Genomic DNA, 17,801 nt, shown 5'->3' with positions numbered 1-17,801 from the left:
CAGGCGTCCATGGCCCGCCGTCCTCCGAGGGCGGCGGGACGAGCCCAGGCGGCGGGCGGGAGGCGCGGTGGGCTCGGGGCCCAGGCGGCGGGCGGGCGCGCGGCTCGGCGGCTCGGGCGGTGCGGCTCCGCGCGCGGAGGGCGAGCCGGGTGCGCCGCGCGTCCCCCCCGCCACCCCGCGCCGCCGCTGCTGCTCGCGCTGCCGGGTCCCGGCGATCCGCAACAATGTGGAGCTGCCCGGGCGCCAAGCCGCGCCGCGCTCGCCGCTCTCGCTCTTTCTCTCACTCGCCGAGCTCCAGCCTCTCAGCCGCTCTCCCCGTGATGTCAGACCGAGGGGGAGGGGTTAGCGTTAACCCCCTCCTGGCTCACGACGCGCGCCCCGCGCCCGCCCGGCCCCGGCCCGGCCGCGCGCACCTTCCGGCCCCCGGCGGAGGCGGGTCCCCGGCGAGGGCAGCGGGGTCCGCCGAGGCCCACTGGCTCGGGAGGTGCCCCTTCGGTCGCCTTCCCGCCCCGGGAGGGCCGGAGGGCTAGCTGCCCTCCTCCTCGCTGACAAAGGGAGGCAGTGACCCCTAGCGGCCGGCGTGCGGGGGAGAAGCTGCTCGGTGGGGGTGGAGTTAAGATGGGGCGGGCGGGGAGGGGGGGAGTAGGCCGTGGACGAGGGAGCGTGCAGTATGGAGACTACTGGATCTGGCAAAGTCCAGCTGAAAGAGAATCTACAGGCCCTCTACTCCAACCTTGGCCCCATTTTACAGATGCGGAAACAAAGGCCCAGAGGAAGGGAATGCCACTCGCTCAGGGGCACAAGGGCAGAAAGTGGCCGACTTGGACTGGAACCCCACAGCCAGAGCTCCCCTCTCCTCTGCATCACTTGAACGCTGAATGGAGAGGCAGCTATGCGGGGACCGACGGGAAGCTGCCAGAGAAGTCGGTGGTGGGCAACCGTGGGTGAGATGGTGCCACTGAGGTTTCTGGTCTTTTCTAATCTCCGCTCCCTTTGCAGGGTTTCCTTTCCCGAAACTGAAGCCCCCTCCCCTCCTGAAACCAGCGGGAAACCGAGCTCTGCTCCCTTTGCCAGAACCTTGGTTTTGGGCGATTTGCAGGAATCCCAGGAAAGCGACCCATCTAGTCAGTGTCCGAGGCCGGCCAGGGACTCTCCAGCGCATCCCGTTCACCACCCACCACATCCGGGTGTGGTTGGCTTCCTGCCAAGGCGGCTGGGCCCTTCGGGGACCTTGGCAGCCCGAAGCCTGCCCTCTGCGCCTTCCCTCTGGATCTCCTACCCTCATCCTCCACCCTGGGAGGAGGCAGACAGACAGACAGTTTCCCACTAGGGAGGAACAAGTTCTCCCCAGATGCCTGACCAGATAATGTGCCCTTTGCCCATTGCTGCCGTTTGTCCAGCTGGCAGGAGCAGAGGGGTTGGATGGAGAAGATGAAGGCAATTTATATCTGATAATATATAAATTCCAGTTCCTGGGTGGCACCACTTTCTCACTATTGGGGATCTGGCCCTGGAGCGTCTTTCCTTTTCCTGCTGAAGTGGTCTAATTTGGCACTCACATGGATGTTTGTGCACTCATGTGCATGTCTTTTACATTTAACAAATATGATCGAGGTTTCTTTGTACCAAGCACCGTGCCAGGCTTGGGGATGTCGAGACACCCTCATTCCCCTAAAGGCACACAGTCTAGTTTGGGGGGCAAAGAGAGAAGACAGATAAAGAAACATGTTATAAATAAGTATTTCCTGTGTGTAGTGGGTCCAGAGGTGAGCACGCAGGATTTGGTGGGTTTTGGAGAAAGTGCCCCGTGCAGCCTGGGGTGGGATGGGGATCAGGGAAGGCTTCTGGGGAGAAGGGACACAGAAGGAGGCGGGTGAGTCATCTAATAGACAGATGTGTGCTGGAGTGGGGAGGCATTCAGGAGACTGGATTTCAGATGGGGGGAGGTCAGTAGAAGGAAAGGCACAAAGACCAGCAACAGCTGGGTGAGTAGGACACACACACACACACACTGGTTCTAGCCTGAGCCTTGGGAAAAGGAGAGGCCTGTGGATCTGTGAATGCCTGGGAGCCCCCAGGAGGGTTTTATGCTGGGGAATGTCTTATCAAATTTGATTTGTGGTAGCCCAGTCCAGCGGCCAGGCACCTCCCCTCTGGTCCCTGGGTACTTATAAGGGCCACGGCCAAGTTGGATCATTGCTGTGTCTGAGACTCTTCCTGGTGCATTGTAGGAGCTGAATGGACGGGTCTGAGGGGGCAAATCCGGATGCGCCAGTACCCACTACTTCCCTGCTCATGTTCTCCTACCTCTTCATCCTTGGGTGAGGCTTCTCTGATCTGCTCTTAAGTGAGCTTCCAGAGAGGACGTGTCTGGGGGTAGGCATGGCTGCCTGGGGATAGGTTGGATGGAGAAGATGAAGGCAAATAAATGAGAAAGTATGGTCATTCTCTCGTCGCTTTTCAACAAGCCCCCAAAATGCAAAGCGGCAACATAGGTACCAGCCGTGTGTGTGTGTGTGTGTGTGTGTGTGTGTGTGTGTGCGCGTGTGGTGGGTTACAGCAGACAGAAAAGAGAGCCAGGGGCGCCTGGGTGGCTCAGTCGGTTAAGCGGCTGCCTTCGGCTCAGGTCATGATCCCAGGGTCCTGGGATCGAGCCCCGCATCGGGCTCCCTGCTCAGCGGGAAGCCTGCTTCTCCCTCTCCCTCTGCCTGCCTCTCTGCCTACCTGTACTCTCTCTCTCTGTCAAATAAATAAATAAAAATCTTAAAAAAAAAAAAAAAAAAAAAAGAAAAGAGAGCCAGGGAGGACACAAAGGAAAATAAGATAGAGCTTGTTTACGCAGAGAGTAAATAGATGTCTTTTTGAGTATATACTATGCTAGGTGCTGAGGGTACAAAACTGAACAACCGAGACCTTACTCAAGTAACTATATTATAGCATGAAAGTTGGTCACTGCCAAAGACAGCCCCAAAACGCGGCCACCTGGAGGAAGGAGTGAGTGCTTCTCATTGTGGTGGGCAGAGAAGGCTTCTGGAAGAGGTGTCATTTGCCTGAGGCCCTGAAGGGTGCATCGGATGGACCAAGAGAGACCAAGGAGAGAATTTTGGTGGAGGGAACAGCTTGTACAAGAACATGAAGGTGGGAGAGGTTGGGGGGCCTGCGTGGGAACAGTGCGCAGTGCAGGTTTTTTCTTTTTTTTTCCTCGCATTCTGGGGATGTGTAAGAGAAAGGGGCAGGAAAGTGCAGCCGGAATGCAAAAGGTCTCAAAGATTTCCTTCAGTGGCAGGAGGAAGCACAGGACCAAGTGTCAGGAGACTAGGCTCTGGTCCCTCCTCTTAAGCTGAAAGCCTGGGAGTCATTGTTGCTTCTTCTTCTTCAACCACCTTATTCTAATCCAAAAGCAAACATGGTTCATTCTGCTTCCAATAGTAAGTCTAGTGACTGCTCCATTTCTACTGTTAGCACGCTATCCACATGCTCATAATTTCTACCTGATCCTTGCAATCCCCCCCTGGCCATGGAGCCAGTACACACTGAGGGGAGGGAGTAAAACGTTAATGGTCAAGCACTTGGGACTCTGGAGCTAGACTGCCAGGATTTGAATCCTTAAACCCCCCCTCCGCCACCCAGTAGCTGTGTGTCCTTGGGCAAGTCACTTAACCTCTCTGTGCTCAGGTTCCTCATCTGTAAAATGAAGGGAAGTGTAGCCCCTACTTCATGGGGTTGTGAGGATTCAATGAGAACAACATGAAGCACTTGGGAGAGTGCCTGGTGTATATACAGAACTGTTTAAGTGTTAGTCATCGTTATAACTGTAATCTCTTCTCCCCACATCCAGTTTTGCTCTTCTCTGCCATGGTGCCGGGGGGATATATGAATCTTTAAAACCTTCATTTTGAAGTAATTTTGGATTTACCAAAGAGTGGCAAGGACAGAACCAAGTTTCCATGTGTCCTTCACCCAGCTTCTTGTGATGTCAATGTCTTCTATGTCCACAGTATATTTGTTGAAACTAGGAAATTAGCATTGGTATAATACTATGCATTGAACTACAGAATTTATTGGATTTCTCATTTTTCTACCGATCTCTGCTCTATGTGCGGGATCCGATCCACAACATCACATTGCATTTAGCAGTGGATTGTGTTCTATTGCAAATGAGCAGGTCCCTGTGCCCGAGAACACTTCCTTGGCCTGCCAGCCTGTGAGGCCTGTGTCCAGTCCTCCTCGAGGTCTGTGGGGCCTCATCTTATCCAGTGCCAGGGCATAGAGTAGGAGCCACGGGCTTTCCTGAGGTTCCGTGAGGCCATCAAACTTGCATCCTTGGCTTTTGCCCTTGCTGTTCCATCTGCACTGATGCTCTTCCTCTTCCTTTTGGCCAGCCACGTATTTTTGAGGGCTCAGTTTACCTGTGTCGCTTCCCCAGAGCGGCCCCGTCTGCCCTTTAGACCAGGCAAGTCCCCTCCTATATGCTCTCACAGCTCCCTTGCATGCTGTAACCCTTCTGTAATTGCTTATAATACTTGATTCTTTCCTTCCCGGGCTCTCAGCCCCTCCAGGGCGGACCATGTGGTCTTGTCTGCTCTATCCCTAGCACCTCGAATGTGCCTGACACTTGGTGGGCACTCAGTGAAAATGTGTGGATTGACTAACTCACAGTCCTGTGCCACTTTCTACCAATTGCTTCTCCTCTCTGGGCTTCAGTCATCTCATCTCAGACCGAGGAGTTTAATCTGTTCAGCGGCTTTCCAATTGTGTTTCGAAAGCCCTAGCAATTTCCTGGGTTCTCCACTCCCTGCCTCATTAGGAGCCATGTTTAAGAGCACCTTGTTTTCATGCTCTTTCAACGTGCGGCTTTTGAGGAAGGTTCTTTTTAATGGATTCTGCTGCTTAAAAAGTTTGATCCCCTCCCCCGGCACATCATTGCATTATATATTCTATACTGCATATATAGTTGACCCTTGATCGGAGGTTAGGGGCACCAACTTCCCGCATGGTTGAAAATCTGCATATGACTTTTGACTCCCCCCAAATTTAACTACTGATAGCCTACTGTTGACCAGAAGCCTTATGGATAAGGTAAGTGGTCGGTTAACACATTTTGTAAGTTCTATGTATCATATGCTGGATTCTTACGATGAAGTAGAGAAGAGAAAATGTTAGGCGCCTGGGTGGCTCAGTCGTTAAGTGTCTGCCTTCAGCTCAGGTCATGATCCCAGGGTCCTGGGATCGAGCCCCACATCGGGCTCCCTGCTCAGTGGGAAGCCTGCTTCTCCCTCTCCCACTCCCCCTGCTTGTGTTCCCTCTCTCGCTGTGTCTCTCTCTGTCAAATAAATAAATAAAATCTTTAAAAAAAAAAAAAAAAAAAAAGAAAATCATAAAGAAGAAGAGCTACATTTACAGCCCTGGACTGTATTTATTGAAAAAAATCCATGTGTAAGTGGACCTGTGTAGTTCAAACATGATTTTCAAGGGTCGACTGTAGTTGCATTATTTCAGAATTCTGTGATTTATTTTTTCTGCAGGCTGCAGTGAGCCATGGAAGGTCTCTGAACAGAGAAGCACTTATTGGGGGCTGCTGAAGCTGTGCTTTCCAGAGATGAATCTGGCAATATCGCGGGTAGGACGGACAGAGGACTGGTCAGTGAGGGAGGGGGGGAGCGCGGAGATAGGGTTGTTGTGGGAGCCAAGTGAGGAGAGAATTTCTTGCAGGAGGAGATTGCCAATAGTGTCTGATGCTGCAGAAAGTGGGTGGGGATCAGAAGGGGGTCACTGGGGGTGCCTAGGTGGCTCAGGTCATGATCCCAGGGTCTTGGGATGGAGCCTGGTGTTGGGCTCCCTACTCAGCAGGGAGTCTGCTTCTCCCCTGTCCCTCCCTCTGCTTGTTCTCTCTCTTTCTGTCAAATAAATAAATTAATTTAAAAAAAGGGGGTCTTTGGAAATGGTGGCAGAAACACCAGTGACCTGTGAGAGTGGTGTTGGTGGTAAAGTCAGGGCAGAACCCGGATCAGAGTGGCAGGAGAAGCAAATGGAAGGTGGACCAGCAGCAGGTGTCCACCGTGTGCTGGAGAAGTTTGGTGGTGGACAGAATGAGTAACATGGCTCAGAAGCTTGGAGAGGCTTAGCATGACAGAGACCAAGGGGTTTCTTTCCCCACTTTTTGCTGGGAAATCCAAAGCTACTGAGCATCTTGCAGGCAGAGGGAAAGCGGCTAGTGAACAGTGCAATCTGGAGAAGCAAGTGTGAGCTGTAAAAGAGGGTGCCCTCCGGGAGGAGGCATGGGTGGTGGCCCTGGGGTGGAGGTCAGCCTTGGAAAAGAAAGGTCTTACCTTTTTCTAGGCCTGGAGGCAATGTGAGGAGAGCAGTGAAGAGGGAAGTTTTGGGGTGGAAATCAGGGAAGTTAATGATCAGGTCCTTGCATGAGGTAGGAGCTGAAGTTACCTGCACAGCGATGAGAGAGGTGGTTTCAGACCTTGTAGAGGAGAGGCCAAAGGAAGTGGAAGGGAGGTAGGATTAGCAATCTTCCAAAACCTGAAGGGAAAAGGAGCAAGCCTAGTCTGTGTGCCTTCCTCGAGGAGAATCAGCATCAGTGGACATCCGTGTTGGGGAAGTCGGTTTTGGTTGAGTCTGGGAAGACTGTTGAGGGAATCCGCAATGGAATGAAATCCCTGTCTCCTTTCAGACTGAGGCCCCGGGGCCACAAATGGGCGTTGCTGGCTGTGGGATTCTTGCCCTGGTGTGAAGAGTGGCCCACAGGAATCCCACATTCCCTCCTGTCTCCGAGGCTTGATGACTGCAGGAACGGCCGCCCACTCAAAGGACAGGCACAGGGACTCACCTTTGTCACCTACTCCACGGCTGGGGGCCGTGACCAGACAGAGATCAGCCCTGAGGAAGGTGCCGTCCCCAGGAAACTGTCCCAGAGCCCTCCCTCAGCTTCCATGGGCTCTTTCAGAGAGGCAGCTGTTGGGTTTGGACAGGACCCAAAGTCAATACAATAATGACTTCCCCTCCCGGCCATATTCCAGGCCCCTCTATGTCATTTAGTAATTGGCTAATAAAGCTCACTTTGATGTGAGGGGGAGCCCTATTAAGAAGTACCCAAGATCCCCCCAATACCCAAAAATCTGATAGGAGAAGATAAACTTGAACATATATTAGAGTGGTATGCCAAATGGGGGGGGCTCACAGTTTCCTGTGACCCTGGTCCCCAGTCTGGGGTCAATGGAGGCCGAGGGCAAGGGGAGAGGAGAGGAGAGGAGGAGGAACCCCCTAGAGGAAGTATGGCCAAGCCCTAGGCAGCCCCAGAGAGGACCCACTGGCATGGGTACCCCTTTCCCTAACCTGACAGGCCAACCTCACCCCAGGTAGTGGGAAACCACAACACCTAATTACTGTTATCATCACCTTGGTAGCTGTGGTGATTATGATGGTACCTATGTATCCCACAGTGCTTAGCAACATTTAATTATTGTTATTCTTACAGCGATCACTGCAGAGCCTCCCTATTGCCCTGGCCGCCATCACTCTTGGGGACGATGGGTCAGCTGCACACGGCTGCACTCCAGCCACAATGGTCCACCATGTCAAAGTGGTACCAAGATGGCTAACAGGCAGCTAGCCTCTCCCTCGTGGACCATGGTGTCCCAGGGCTCTCCATGGCTCTGGGAGCGGCAGCTCTGAGCGATGATAGAAGGCCCCAGTTCCACCTTGAACCAACCAATTCTCCAGAAAGAAAGGACCCAGAAGGCAAACTAGTCTACACCCTGCCTCTAATCAGAAGCCGCTCAGTGCATTCCTGTGAATCACCACATCCACAACCCTCGGGAATTCTGGATGTGAGTGGGGGGCAGCATTCCTGATTTGGGACTATTAAAAACTCAACAGTGCTCCTGGGAAGAGGGTTCTGCTGAGGACCTGCATGGACCAGGGAGCTTAGACTATGACATGGCAAGGGGCTGGGGAGGCTTCTGCCTGCAGCGTACCTGATGGGAAAGGCGAAAGGGAGGAGAGAGAGGAAGAAGATGCTCGGCGTCCCACCCACACTCCCTTCCCTTCGCTGGTGCCTTCAGATAGGGGGTGGGCGGGTGTTGTGGTCAGGATAATTATCAGGATGCACTAGTTGTCTAGAGGAACCAGATTTTTTTTTTTTTTTTTTTTTTTGGAGAGCCGCGTGGAAGTCAAGAAATGGAATTGATCATAAGGGAGGAACGGAGATCCGGGGTCAGCCCAAGCCTCGCGGAGAAAGCGCGTGGTGGACACTTGCCCTGGGAGCGTGGGGATGCCGCTGCACCTTCTCTGGGGCACTGTGGAGCTGTGGGTCTTGACCTCTTTGGGCCTCAGGCCTTTTCAGGATCCGATGAAAGTTATCCCCCTCTGGCCTGCAAACAGCACACACGCACAGGATAGTATTCACGTGGCAACCCCCAGGAGCCCAGCTGGGGCCCTGAGTTAGGAAGTTCTGCTGAGGAGGGAGTCCTCGGGGAAGGAGGCAGCCCTGAGCCCAGACTCGCTATGATCTGGGCTCATGAGGGATGTTAGTGACATGGTGGATCCAGAATGAGGAAAATCTAAGCCATATTTCTATAGTGTGAACTAAAAAAAAGCATGATATATATATATATATATATATATATACTGCATTGCAACTGTAAAAAAAGATGTACTTATAGAAAAATGGGAAGGCAGCGTGGGGAGATGAAAACAATTTGCAGGTGAAATTTTTTTGTCTATTTTAAAATTTACTTTAGCATCATTATGAAGTTGCTTTAATACTAGATTTACTTTTTTTTCTATATTATGTAAAGTGCTTTTCCTCCAGAAATGAGCTTCTGAATTATATTTGATTTCAGTTAATATTAATGTCCTGCACTCCTTGAGTACATGCTTCTGGGGACAGCTGCTCCAGGAGGATGTCAAGGGGCCTGGATGCGACATCCAAAGGGTAGACAATACCCTTGCAGGTCCTTGAGCTTGGAGGAGCCTTAGGGGACAGCTGAGCAGAGAGGGGGTATATGAGTTAGAGTCAGGAGTCCCAGGTTTGCGTCCTGGATTGGCCATTTACTAAGTGTGGACAAGAAGGGTGACCAGCTGTCCCAGTCTGCTGGGGACTGAAGGGGTTCCCAGGACATGGGACTTCTGGGCAAATTGGGGGATGGTCATCCTATTCATGAGCCACTCTACTTCTCTGTGCCTCAGCTTTCTCATTTGTAAGATGGCCTTGATGACTTCCATTTGTAAAGGTGGGGGATGAGGTTTCTTACTGAGGGATGGGATGGAGGAGAGGTTGTGGGAAAGGGGGCAGAGACCTGAGAGACCAAGAGCCCATACAGGTGATTTAACATGGAGGACTCAAGGCAAACACTCTCCCACAAAAGGCTTTAACAATGATTCATTAACAAATATTTATGGACCACCTATGGCCAGGTACCATGCTAGGCATTGGAATAAAGCCATGAACTACTAAGACGTGCTGTCTCCCTTCCTGGGGCCCAATGGGAAGGAAAGGATCTATAAGGAAGCAAGATAATAGGGGAATCTAGGGGCCTACAGGACTGTCAGGGTTGTGGGGACCTTTCCCTACTCTAGGGGGTCAGGAAGAGTGAGGAAAGCATTCCTGTGGAGGTGGATTGAACCCTGAGGGGCAAGGACTGGCTAGCCAGGGATATTATATGGAGAAGTCATATGGGAAAGGCAGCGAAAAGCCCCAGGGTCCAAGTGCATTGTAGGACTGTGAGTAGTTGGGTCTGCCGGGTGCGGTGCAGGAGGAGAGGGGGAGAAGGGGCCAGGAGGTGTGTACCAGGTCGTGTGGGCGTGTAGAGCAAGGGTGTTTCACGCCACGTGGAAGTCAACCGGTATAACGCTAAGCCCCAACTGGTATTCTGCTACCATGGCATTCCGAGGTTTAGCTTGTCCTAGCCAGGTCCTCTGGACCTAAAGGTGCCAGCTAGGTCTGTCCTGCTCCCAAGGCCCCTGAGCCTGGCCCATCTGCCGAGGGCTCCTGCGGCTCCAAGTCTGGTGTAGTCAGTCCGTACGTCCCCCCAGCAGGGGCCCCGCTGCCTGGCATGGACCGTGGCTCCATAGAGCAGAGTGGTGCCCCCTGCCAAGCATGCTGCTGTCACCACAATGCATGTGTGGGCTTGATGGCTGCGTGGCAATGAGCTCAGGGCACGCGGGGGGCTCACGTAGCCCAGGCAGCTGATAAATAACGAACAATTACACCCATTCGTCCAGGACCAGGGAAGTGGGTGTGCACCCATATGCGTGTGCATGCATACACATGCGTGCGTGCATACACTCAGATTCACTGACATTTATGCCCACGCTATCATTGAAGCTCAGGCGAGCACACGGAGAGATTCCCTGCTGCCTGAGAGAGGAATAGGCCCACGTTACATTGCATTCATCCAACACCAACACACGTATGCGGCAAATGCTCCATATACAGACTCCCAGAGGTGCCACATACCTATGCTGACCCGCACCCCTCTATCGAGTGCTTAGCACAAGGCCTGGCATACAGGATTATTATACTGTTATGTGTTAATGGGATATTATATTAAGACACTGGGATGTGTGCCCATGGCCCCAGATACTCGTAGACCCCCATACATTGACCCAGACACTCCTTTAAAGGCAGGTGCAAACACAAGAACTCCCTCCTTCCGCAAAACCGGTACATACACTCTCGTGTACAAAAACAGGCTCACTCTCTTGTAGACGTACAGTTTGCTCTGATTTGCCCTCCCAGTTGCACCTACACAAAAATCATAACAGTAATAATAATAATAATAATAATAATAATAGCAGCAGCAAAACCAGGTTGGGTGATTGCCTTACATTTTTCAAAGGGTTTTCAGGTCTATAATCTCATTTGAGTCTCACAGTAGCCCAGTGAGGTAGGTGTGTGGAGCGGGCGTTATTACCCCGGGTTTATGGTTGAAGAAGCAGAAGCCAGAGAGGTGAAATACACCATTTGGGAGGCGGCCTCAAACCCAGATCTGACTTCTCTGCAGGGAGCTTCCCGGGGGTGGGGGGCTGGGGGGCTGTTTGACAACGTCCAGCTCACACTAGAGAAAGCAGCAAGCAGGCCGTTGGCATGCTGCTGGATTCTGGATTCCTGGTCAAAACATTTCCTGGAGTCAACCCTGGCTGAGAAGTGGGAATTGGAGGCTGATAAAGGGAAACCGCCATCATTAGGAATCCCATAAAGTCTCATTTACAACTCCAGTCAGATGAAAGGAGCAATTGACCGCGTTGGAGAGAAAAGCAAATACCGATCTCCTTTAAGACTGCCGCTTCCAAGACAGCTGATCCCGGGAGGGCAGGAGGTCCTGGGTGGGGAGCGCCTGTCCCATCTGCCTGCTCCCCAACTCTGTGCACTTCCTCTCCCCTCTGTCTGGGTGGGCCTCGGGGTCCAGGAGCTCTGGTTCTTGGAGAAGGGGGAGAGAAGGACAAAGAAGGGCCTCCCCCTCCCCCAGAGCTCCTCTCTCCTCCCACAGTGGAACCCTTCCTCTGTGCTCAGTCCTGAGCCTGAAAGACACCCAGGACTCTGCCTCCTCTTGGCTGGGGCAGAAATGGGGAACACGCTGCCAGTCCCCTAACACCTGGCCTGCCACCTCCATGGGGGCCAGGCCCTTAGGAGTGAGATCCAACAACTTTGAAAGGGGACAAGGACAGCTTTCTTCAAAGGGCCATGCTCTGTGGGAAGGTGGCTTGATGGTAGAAGGACGACCAGCAGGATCATCCTTCTTTTGCTGCTTCCGCTGCTGCTTCACTCTTGGTTTTATCATCACTGGTGCCTTAGTTGCTGCATCTGCCAAATGGGGATATGAAGACCACCCTTACGCTGCCACAGTGAGGGCCAGGTGAGATGAGGGGTGTGAAGCCCCCTGCACCACGCGCCCCTGGGCTCCAAGGGTGTCGGTCTCCCGAGGAGGGCCTCCATGGCCAGGGCGGGAGGGCTGGCGTGGCAAGAGGCACTCCCCCATCCTCCTGGGTGTGCCAGCTCTGGCTGGGAGGGGCAGGGAGGGGACATCTGTTTGACACTCTTGTCAGCATCCGTTACCTGGTGTGTATTTTCCCAGGAGCTGATTACATTACAGCATGTGTTGATAAACATTTGGAGTTGGAGCGGAGTGGAAACTGAGCGGAATGCTAAGCGGGTGGAGGTTTGGTCAGGAGATGCCGAGGAAGGGCTGGCTGTGAAGAACGGGAGGTGGTGATGGGGGGCCCGGTCTGGTGATTTCTTAGCCTGCTCTGCCCCTTTCTCTTTCTCTCTCTCTCCTCCTCTATGTTCCCTGCCCTGCCCAGCCGGGCATCCAGACAGGGTCCCATGGGCAGGGCTTTACAGCAGAAGAGGTGTGGGATTTGGACTCAGGCAGTTGTGGGTTCGAATCTTAGCTCTGCCACGGGCTAGCTCTTGGCACTTTGGGCCAGTCCCTAAACCTCCCCGAGACTCATTTTCCTCCTCTGTAAATGGGCTTCACATACACTCCACAGAGTGACGATTGAGAACACACCCATCATGCCTGGCACGTAGAACTCAGCACTCAGTGAATATTGATTCTTTCCCCAGTTTACCTGGAGGAAAAAAGGTACCCTAGCCTTGATTGCGCTTTGGATGTTAGGAAACTTTCTTATGTTTACCTTGGACTAAGGGGAAGTGGGCTTATGTTTTTCATAATGCAACTTCCCTACCTCAAACCGTGGTTAGGACTGGTCAGGTGACCCAGGGTGACTGGACTATTCCACCCTACATCTTTATATACCTGTGTACTTAGGACAGCTGAAGTTAGTTATTTGTTTAGTTATCTGCCTGATGTCTTTCTCCCTCACCAGTCCCCAAACTCTCTGAGGGCAGGGATTGTTGCCTGGCCACAACTGAATGCTCGGAGCCTAGCCCAGTGCCTGGCCCCAGAAGGAACAGCTGACTCTCACCCGCCTGATTCGTTCAGAGCACAGTGGTCAAGATAACCCCTCTCAGAGGTCTGTGGTGCCTTATTCCATGCTTGTTTTGAATTCAGAGCACTGGCTGTTCTTCCATTTGGCCTTTGGAATAACTTTTCCTGGGAGTATCTCTTGTCTCTCTGAGGTTGCGGGTTTCTGGAGGACTGGGGGTATAGACCTTCAAGATTCAAAAGGACACGCAACTGAACGCAGAAGAAATCCGACAGACATGCCTAAATGAGGGAGGGCTGCTGCTCCTATCTCCCTCCCCCACCTCTGCGGGTCCCTGCCTAGGCACCTGCCATCCCAGTCCACCTCCAGGTGCGCCCGTGGCCTCCAGGCTGCAGGGGCTGCCCGCAGGTTGCAGGAGCACGACTGCGCAGCGCCACCTAGCGGGCCTGGGGCCGGGGGAGAGTGCGTCCCTATCTTCCCAGGCCCGCGGGTCGGTGACTGCCCCACAGCGCAGAGTGGGGACGCCCCTTTCTCTACCTCCAGGGAGTGTGCAGGCTCTCCGGGGAAACGCGCGTCTCCCGGGTTCCGGGAGCCCTGGCCCCGACGGCAGCAGTCGGGGTCGTGCGCGCCCGGGCGTCCTCGAGGCGGCCTCCCACCCCTCCCCCTGCACTTCGTGTCCTCGTTCCCGTCTTCCGCAGCCACAAAGAGGACATTGATTGGGAAGAGTAGCCGGGCTGTGGTAGGAAAGCTGGAGGGGACGCACACGGACACACACACACACACACACACACACGTGCCACCTCCTTCAGCACCCAGCACTCTTGGGGGGTGGAGGGCGAGGAGGCCAGGGGAAAGCTCTGCGCTTCGCCCCCTCCTCCCTCTCTTCCTCCCCCCCCACCCCCGCGCCTAATTTCTGCAACCACCATCCACCTCTGGACGAATCCGCAGCGAATGGTTCATTCCAGAGGCTGGCCTCCCCCGCCCCGCCCCCCAAGTGTGCTGTCCTCTCTCAGCAAAGATGTACGTGGCACTTAGGGGCCCTTTTTAATACCTAATATTGTTAGGAACGAAGAACCGCTGTCGCAGCTGCTGCAAAGACAAATAATATGCAGTAATGCATCCCGGGCTGATAGGAAGGTTTGACTAGGCTGCCGCTCTGGTTTCTCAGCGCTCTCTGTAGAATGGCTAATAGATGGCACACAGCACCCAGAGGAAGTGTTGGGGGGCCGAGCGCCGTGGGGTGGGAGACGGACGGGAGAAGGCAGGGGCAGGAATAGTTCTGCTAGCCAGGATTCCCTGAGTCTCTCTTCTTAGCCTACTCCTAGAGGGTGGGACTGGATTTGAGCCTTGGCTGGAGGCAGGGCTCCTGACCCTTCTACAACCTCCTGGTTCATCACTTCTCTGATAAGGAGATCCTTACCTCTCACAGCATCTGAATTCTGGGCACCCTGACCCTTTAGAGGCCAGGGCTGCCAGGACTGCCCCAGGTGCCCTACCTTGCCCAACTCCTGCTCCCTGCCCCCCATCCTGTCTGAGAGTCTCAGAGCTGGGCAGCAGTGGAGATGGGGTGGGGGGTTGGCAGTTGGTGCCTGTAAATAGAGAACTGGGAGTGGCAGGAAACAGGCTCTTTGACATCCCACTTGGCGCCTCCCTCAAAGCTCCTGCTTGCCACCTGGATACCTATGTGTGCACAGAAATTGGCTGGGGCAGGGGCTGGGCCGGGCTGCTGGCTTGCCTGGAAACACTCCCTTCTAGTCCCCAGAGCTGATGTGGAGAGTGTGCCTTTGTTCGTGTGTCCCCATTTGTGGGCAAGTCTGTGCCCACATGGGTGCCTAGAGATGTGGATTTATTCACTTACTCAGTCTATCTGAGTTTGAAGGGACTTTGGAAGAGACCTCTCTGCCCCACCTCCTACCCCATTCTGCCACATCTATGCCAGATGTTCATCTGGATTCTGCTTGATTGCTCCCAGTGACAGGGAGATCACTACTTACCAAGGCAGAATCATCCGGAGTCTGCTTGATTGCTCCCAGTGACAGGGAGATCACTACTTACCAAGGCAGTCCAGCCCTGCTCTGTCAGTTGGAATACTGAGATGGAGACTGTGCCAGGCAGCCTAGACAATGCCCTCCCCCACCTCCTCCCCAGACTTCAGGGAAACAGGGCCAGGACAAGGTGTCAAAAAACAGCAACCCAATATAGTTACAGCCAGTATTTGCTGGGTGCTCGCTATTAGCCAGGCACTATGCTAAGTGTGGCACAAATATCCACTCTCATGATCTTCATAAACCTCTATGAAGTCATGCCTGATGTTATCTAATGGTATTAAAGAGGAAACTGAGGCACAGAGTAGTTAAAGCACTTGCCTGCGATCTTACCGCCAAGAAGTGGCAAAGGCAGGTCTCAAAACCAGGAGGTCTGGTTCTGCCTGAGCTTTATCGCCACACTGTAATCGCAGGCACCAGCCAGAGAGACAGAGAGACAGAGACAGAGAGAAGGTGTGTGTGTGTGTGTGTGTGTGTGTGTGTATCTTCCCCAGCTTTTCTGGCTTGGTGATGTTAGAGGTTAGTGGGAACTCTGGACAAGAAATTAAGACATCAAGCCTAGATGGACATAGGGGACATACTCACAGTGAAGTAACATAGGATAAATGTGATTGGTGGATGGGAAATGAATAGGGACGATCTGTATTTACGTTCCACACCAGCCAAGGGTTAGGTGGTACACGGTTCAGAGAGTTTTATGTTCAATTTTATGTCTAGACAGAATTTGGGATGAGGTTATCACTTCTCTTCTGATTAGTGCAGGAGGGCTTCCCCGGGCACCGCTTTCAGGAGCTCTCCTGCTGTCTTGGCTTTGCCATCTGTCCCCAAGAGTGAGGCATGGGGAGAGTAGCTGAAGGAATAGACACTAGATTGGGAATCAGGACACCTGGATCTTTGGCCTTGGGTCTGCCCCCAGCTTGATGTGTGACCTTGGATAAATTACCCTGCCCTTCTGGGTGTCCACTTTCTCACTTCTCAAATGAGGGGTTAAGACTTGGGGGTCTATCGGGCCCCTTCAGTGGGTATACTCTCTGTGGTCTGTCCAACAGGGCTGCTGTGCACAGGTGGGCAGGTTGTGCATTGTGCAAGGACACTTGGCCAAGAGGTAGATGGTGGGCAGGTTGTGCATTGTGCAAGGACACTTTACCAAGAGGTAAAACCCGGCCTATGCTCTTCTCACCAGGCCATGCACTGGAGGGGCCTGTGTCCACCTGGGGAAAGGGGCACGTTTTCCTAATTTGTGCAGAGGCACAACATGGGTCAGTAGTGACCCTGCAAGGTGCCCACGCAGATCGGCTCCCTATGGTTGGTCAGAGTTGGGGTGGTGGTGCTAAAGAGAATTTCTTTATCAGAAAGTGAGATTGTAGGTTGGGGGCTGGAGGGAGGAACAAAGGGAGGTCCCGTGGCCCATGAGCTGCCAGCGAATGCTGAACAGGGAGCAGTGGGAAAACGCCTGCAGGAAGCTGACCTGCAGACAGAAAGGGAGGTTTCGGGGGTGGGATATAGGGGGGCAGGTCTCAGCGGGCAGTGGACAACCACATGGGATGGGCCCTGGGGTTGAGGTCAGGGTATCCCTGGGAGCGGTGGCTCTCCCTGTCCTCTTGTCCCCTGAGATGGGGCGTTCTGTGGACATTGTTGGGCAGTCTGGTGCCTGCACTGGGTTTAGTCTGGTCCGAGGCTGAAGACTATGCCCGGTACCAAGTTGGGCCTCACTGACTCTTGAGAAGAAAGAGATCTAGTGGGGACAGACTTCTGAGGCCTCTCAGTACCCGGGGAGAATGTGGGGTGTTGCCGAGGACGAAAATTGGGGGTGAGGAGGAAGGGGAGGTATGCAGGCTTGGGGGGATTGGGGAAGGGGCGAGCCTCCCTTTCACTTGGCTGGGGATGCGGCTGGGAATGAGGGGATGTGGGAGTGAGCCCTGAGTGGAGCTTGTTCTGTGGGGGGAACCCACCGCTGATCACAGACCAGGCCTCTGGAGACCGTCCATCTCCTTCGGCCATCCCACCTCCAGCCAGGGACAAGTTTGGGATGCCACACCATTAGGGTGGCCAGGCCTGTGCCAGTGTGTTGGGGTGCAATGGGCGCCATTAAGCCCCAGACTTGTCGTCTCTGCTGTGATGACGGCAGGTGTGCCCTCGTGCCTGGACCAGGCAGCCCCTCCCCACTCTCCCGGGGCGGGGAGGGGGGGTCGCCCCTGCTGTTCTTTAAAAGAAAGGGAACACAGGGGGGGCCAATCATCTGTCTCTTGCTCACAGGACGGCTGTGCCAAGTGACACTGTGTTTTGAGAATGTTCCCTGCTCCCTGGCGACCTTGCATTTACTCACCGATACTTAGCTGAGTGCGATCCCGGCTCTGAGAGGCTCTCGCTGGATAGGCAGCTGCCCCGGGGACAGAAGGAAGTCACAGTGTGTCCTCTGGCCCGTATTAGAACAGTGGTGATGATGGTGACACAACACAGTACAGAGCTGACACTGAGCTCTGACTCCCTGCCAGACTCACACGCTAGGACGTATGAGCTTCCTGTTGCTGTTGTAACAAATGCCCACAGACTTAGTGCTTTAAAGCAACACAGATTTCGCTTGTAGTTCTGTAGGTTAGAAGTCTGACACAGGTCTCACTGGGCTAAAAATTAAGGTGCAGGAAGGCCTGCAGTCCTTTCTGGTGATTCCAGGGGTGATCCCATTTTCTTACCTTTTTTTTTTTAGATTTTATTTATTTATTTGAGAGAGAGCATGAGTGAGAGAGCACAAGCTGGGGGAGCCGTAAAGGGAGAGGGAGAAGCAGACACCCCGCTGAGCAGGGAGCCCAATGCAGGGCTCGATCTCAAGACTCCGAGATCATGACTCGAGCCAAA

General features: G+C 53.7%; 1 long non-coding RNA gene across 2 annotated transcripts; it reads left to right on the top strand.

Annotated features, from left to right (window-relative positions):
- The first annotated feature begins 5,374 nt into the window (after positions 1-5,374).
- Positions 5,375-9,466, top strand: LOC118521787 (uncharacterized). Of its 2 annotated transcripts, XR_004910300.2 has the most exons (3): positions 5,375-5,620; positions 6,683-6,897; positions 7,487-9,466. It is a non-coding gene; the product is annotated as an uncharacterized LOC118521787 (long non-coding RNA). The 2 variants fall into 2 exon arrangements; XR_013442571.1 differs by having other exon boundaries at positions 6,683-9,466.
- Positions 9,467-17,801: the final 8,335 nt, after the last annotated feature.

This window comes from Halichoerus grypus, chromosome 11, assembly GCF_964656455.1.
Source record: "Halichoerus grypus chromosome 11, mHalGry1.hap1.1, whole genome shotgun sequence".
Taxonomy (NCBI): domain Eukaryota; kingdom Metazoa; phylum Chordata; class Mammalia; order Carnivora; family Phocidae; genus Halichoerus; species Halichoerus grypus.
The sequence above is the reverse complement of the archived record's forward strand: the minus strand, read 5'-3'. Positions and strand labels throughout refer to the sequence as shown.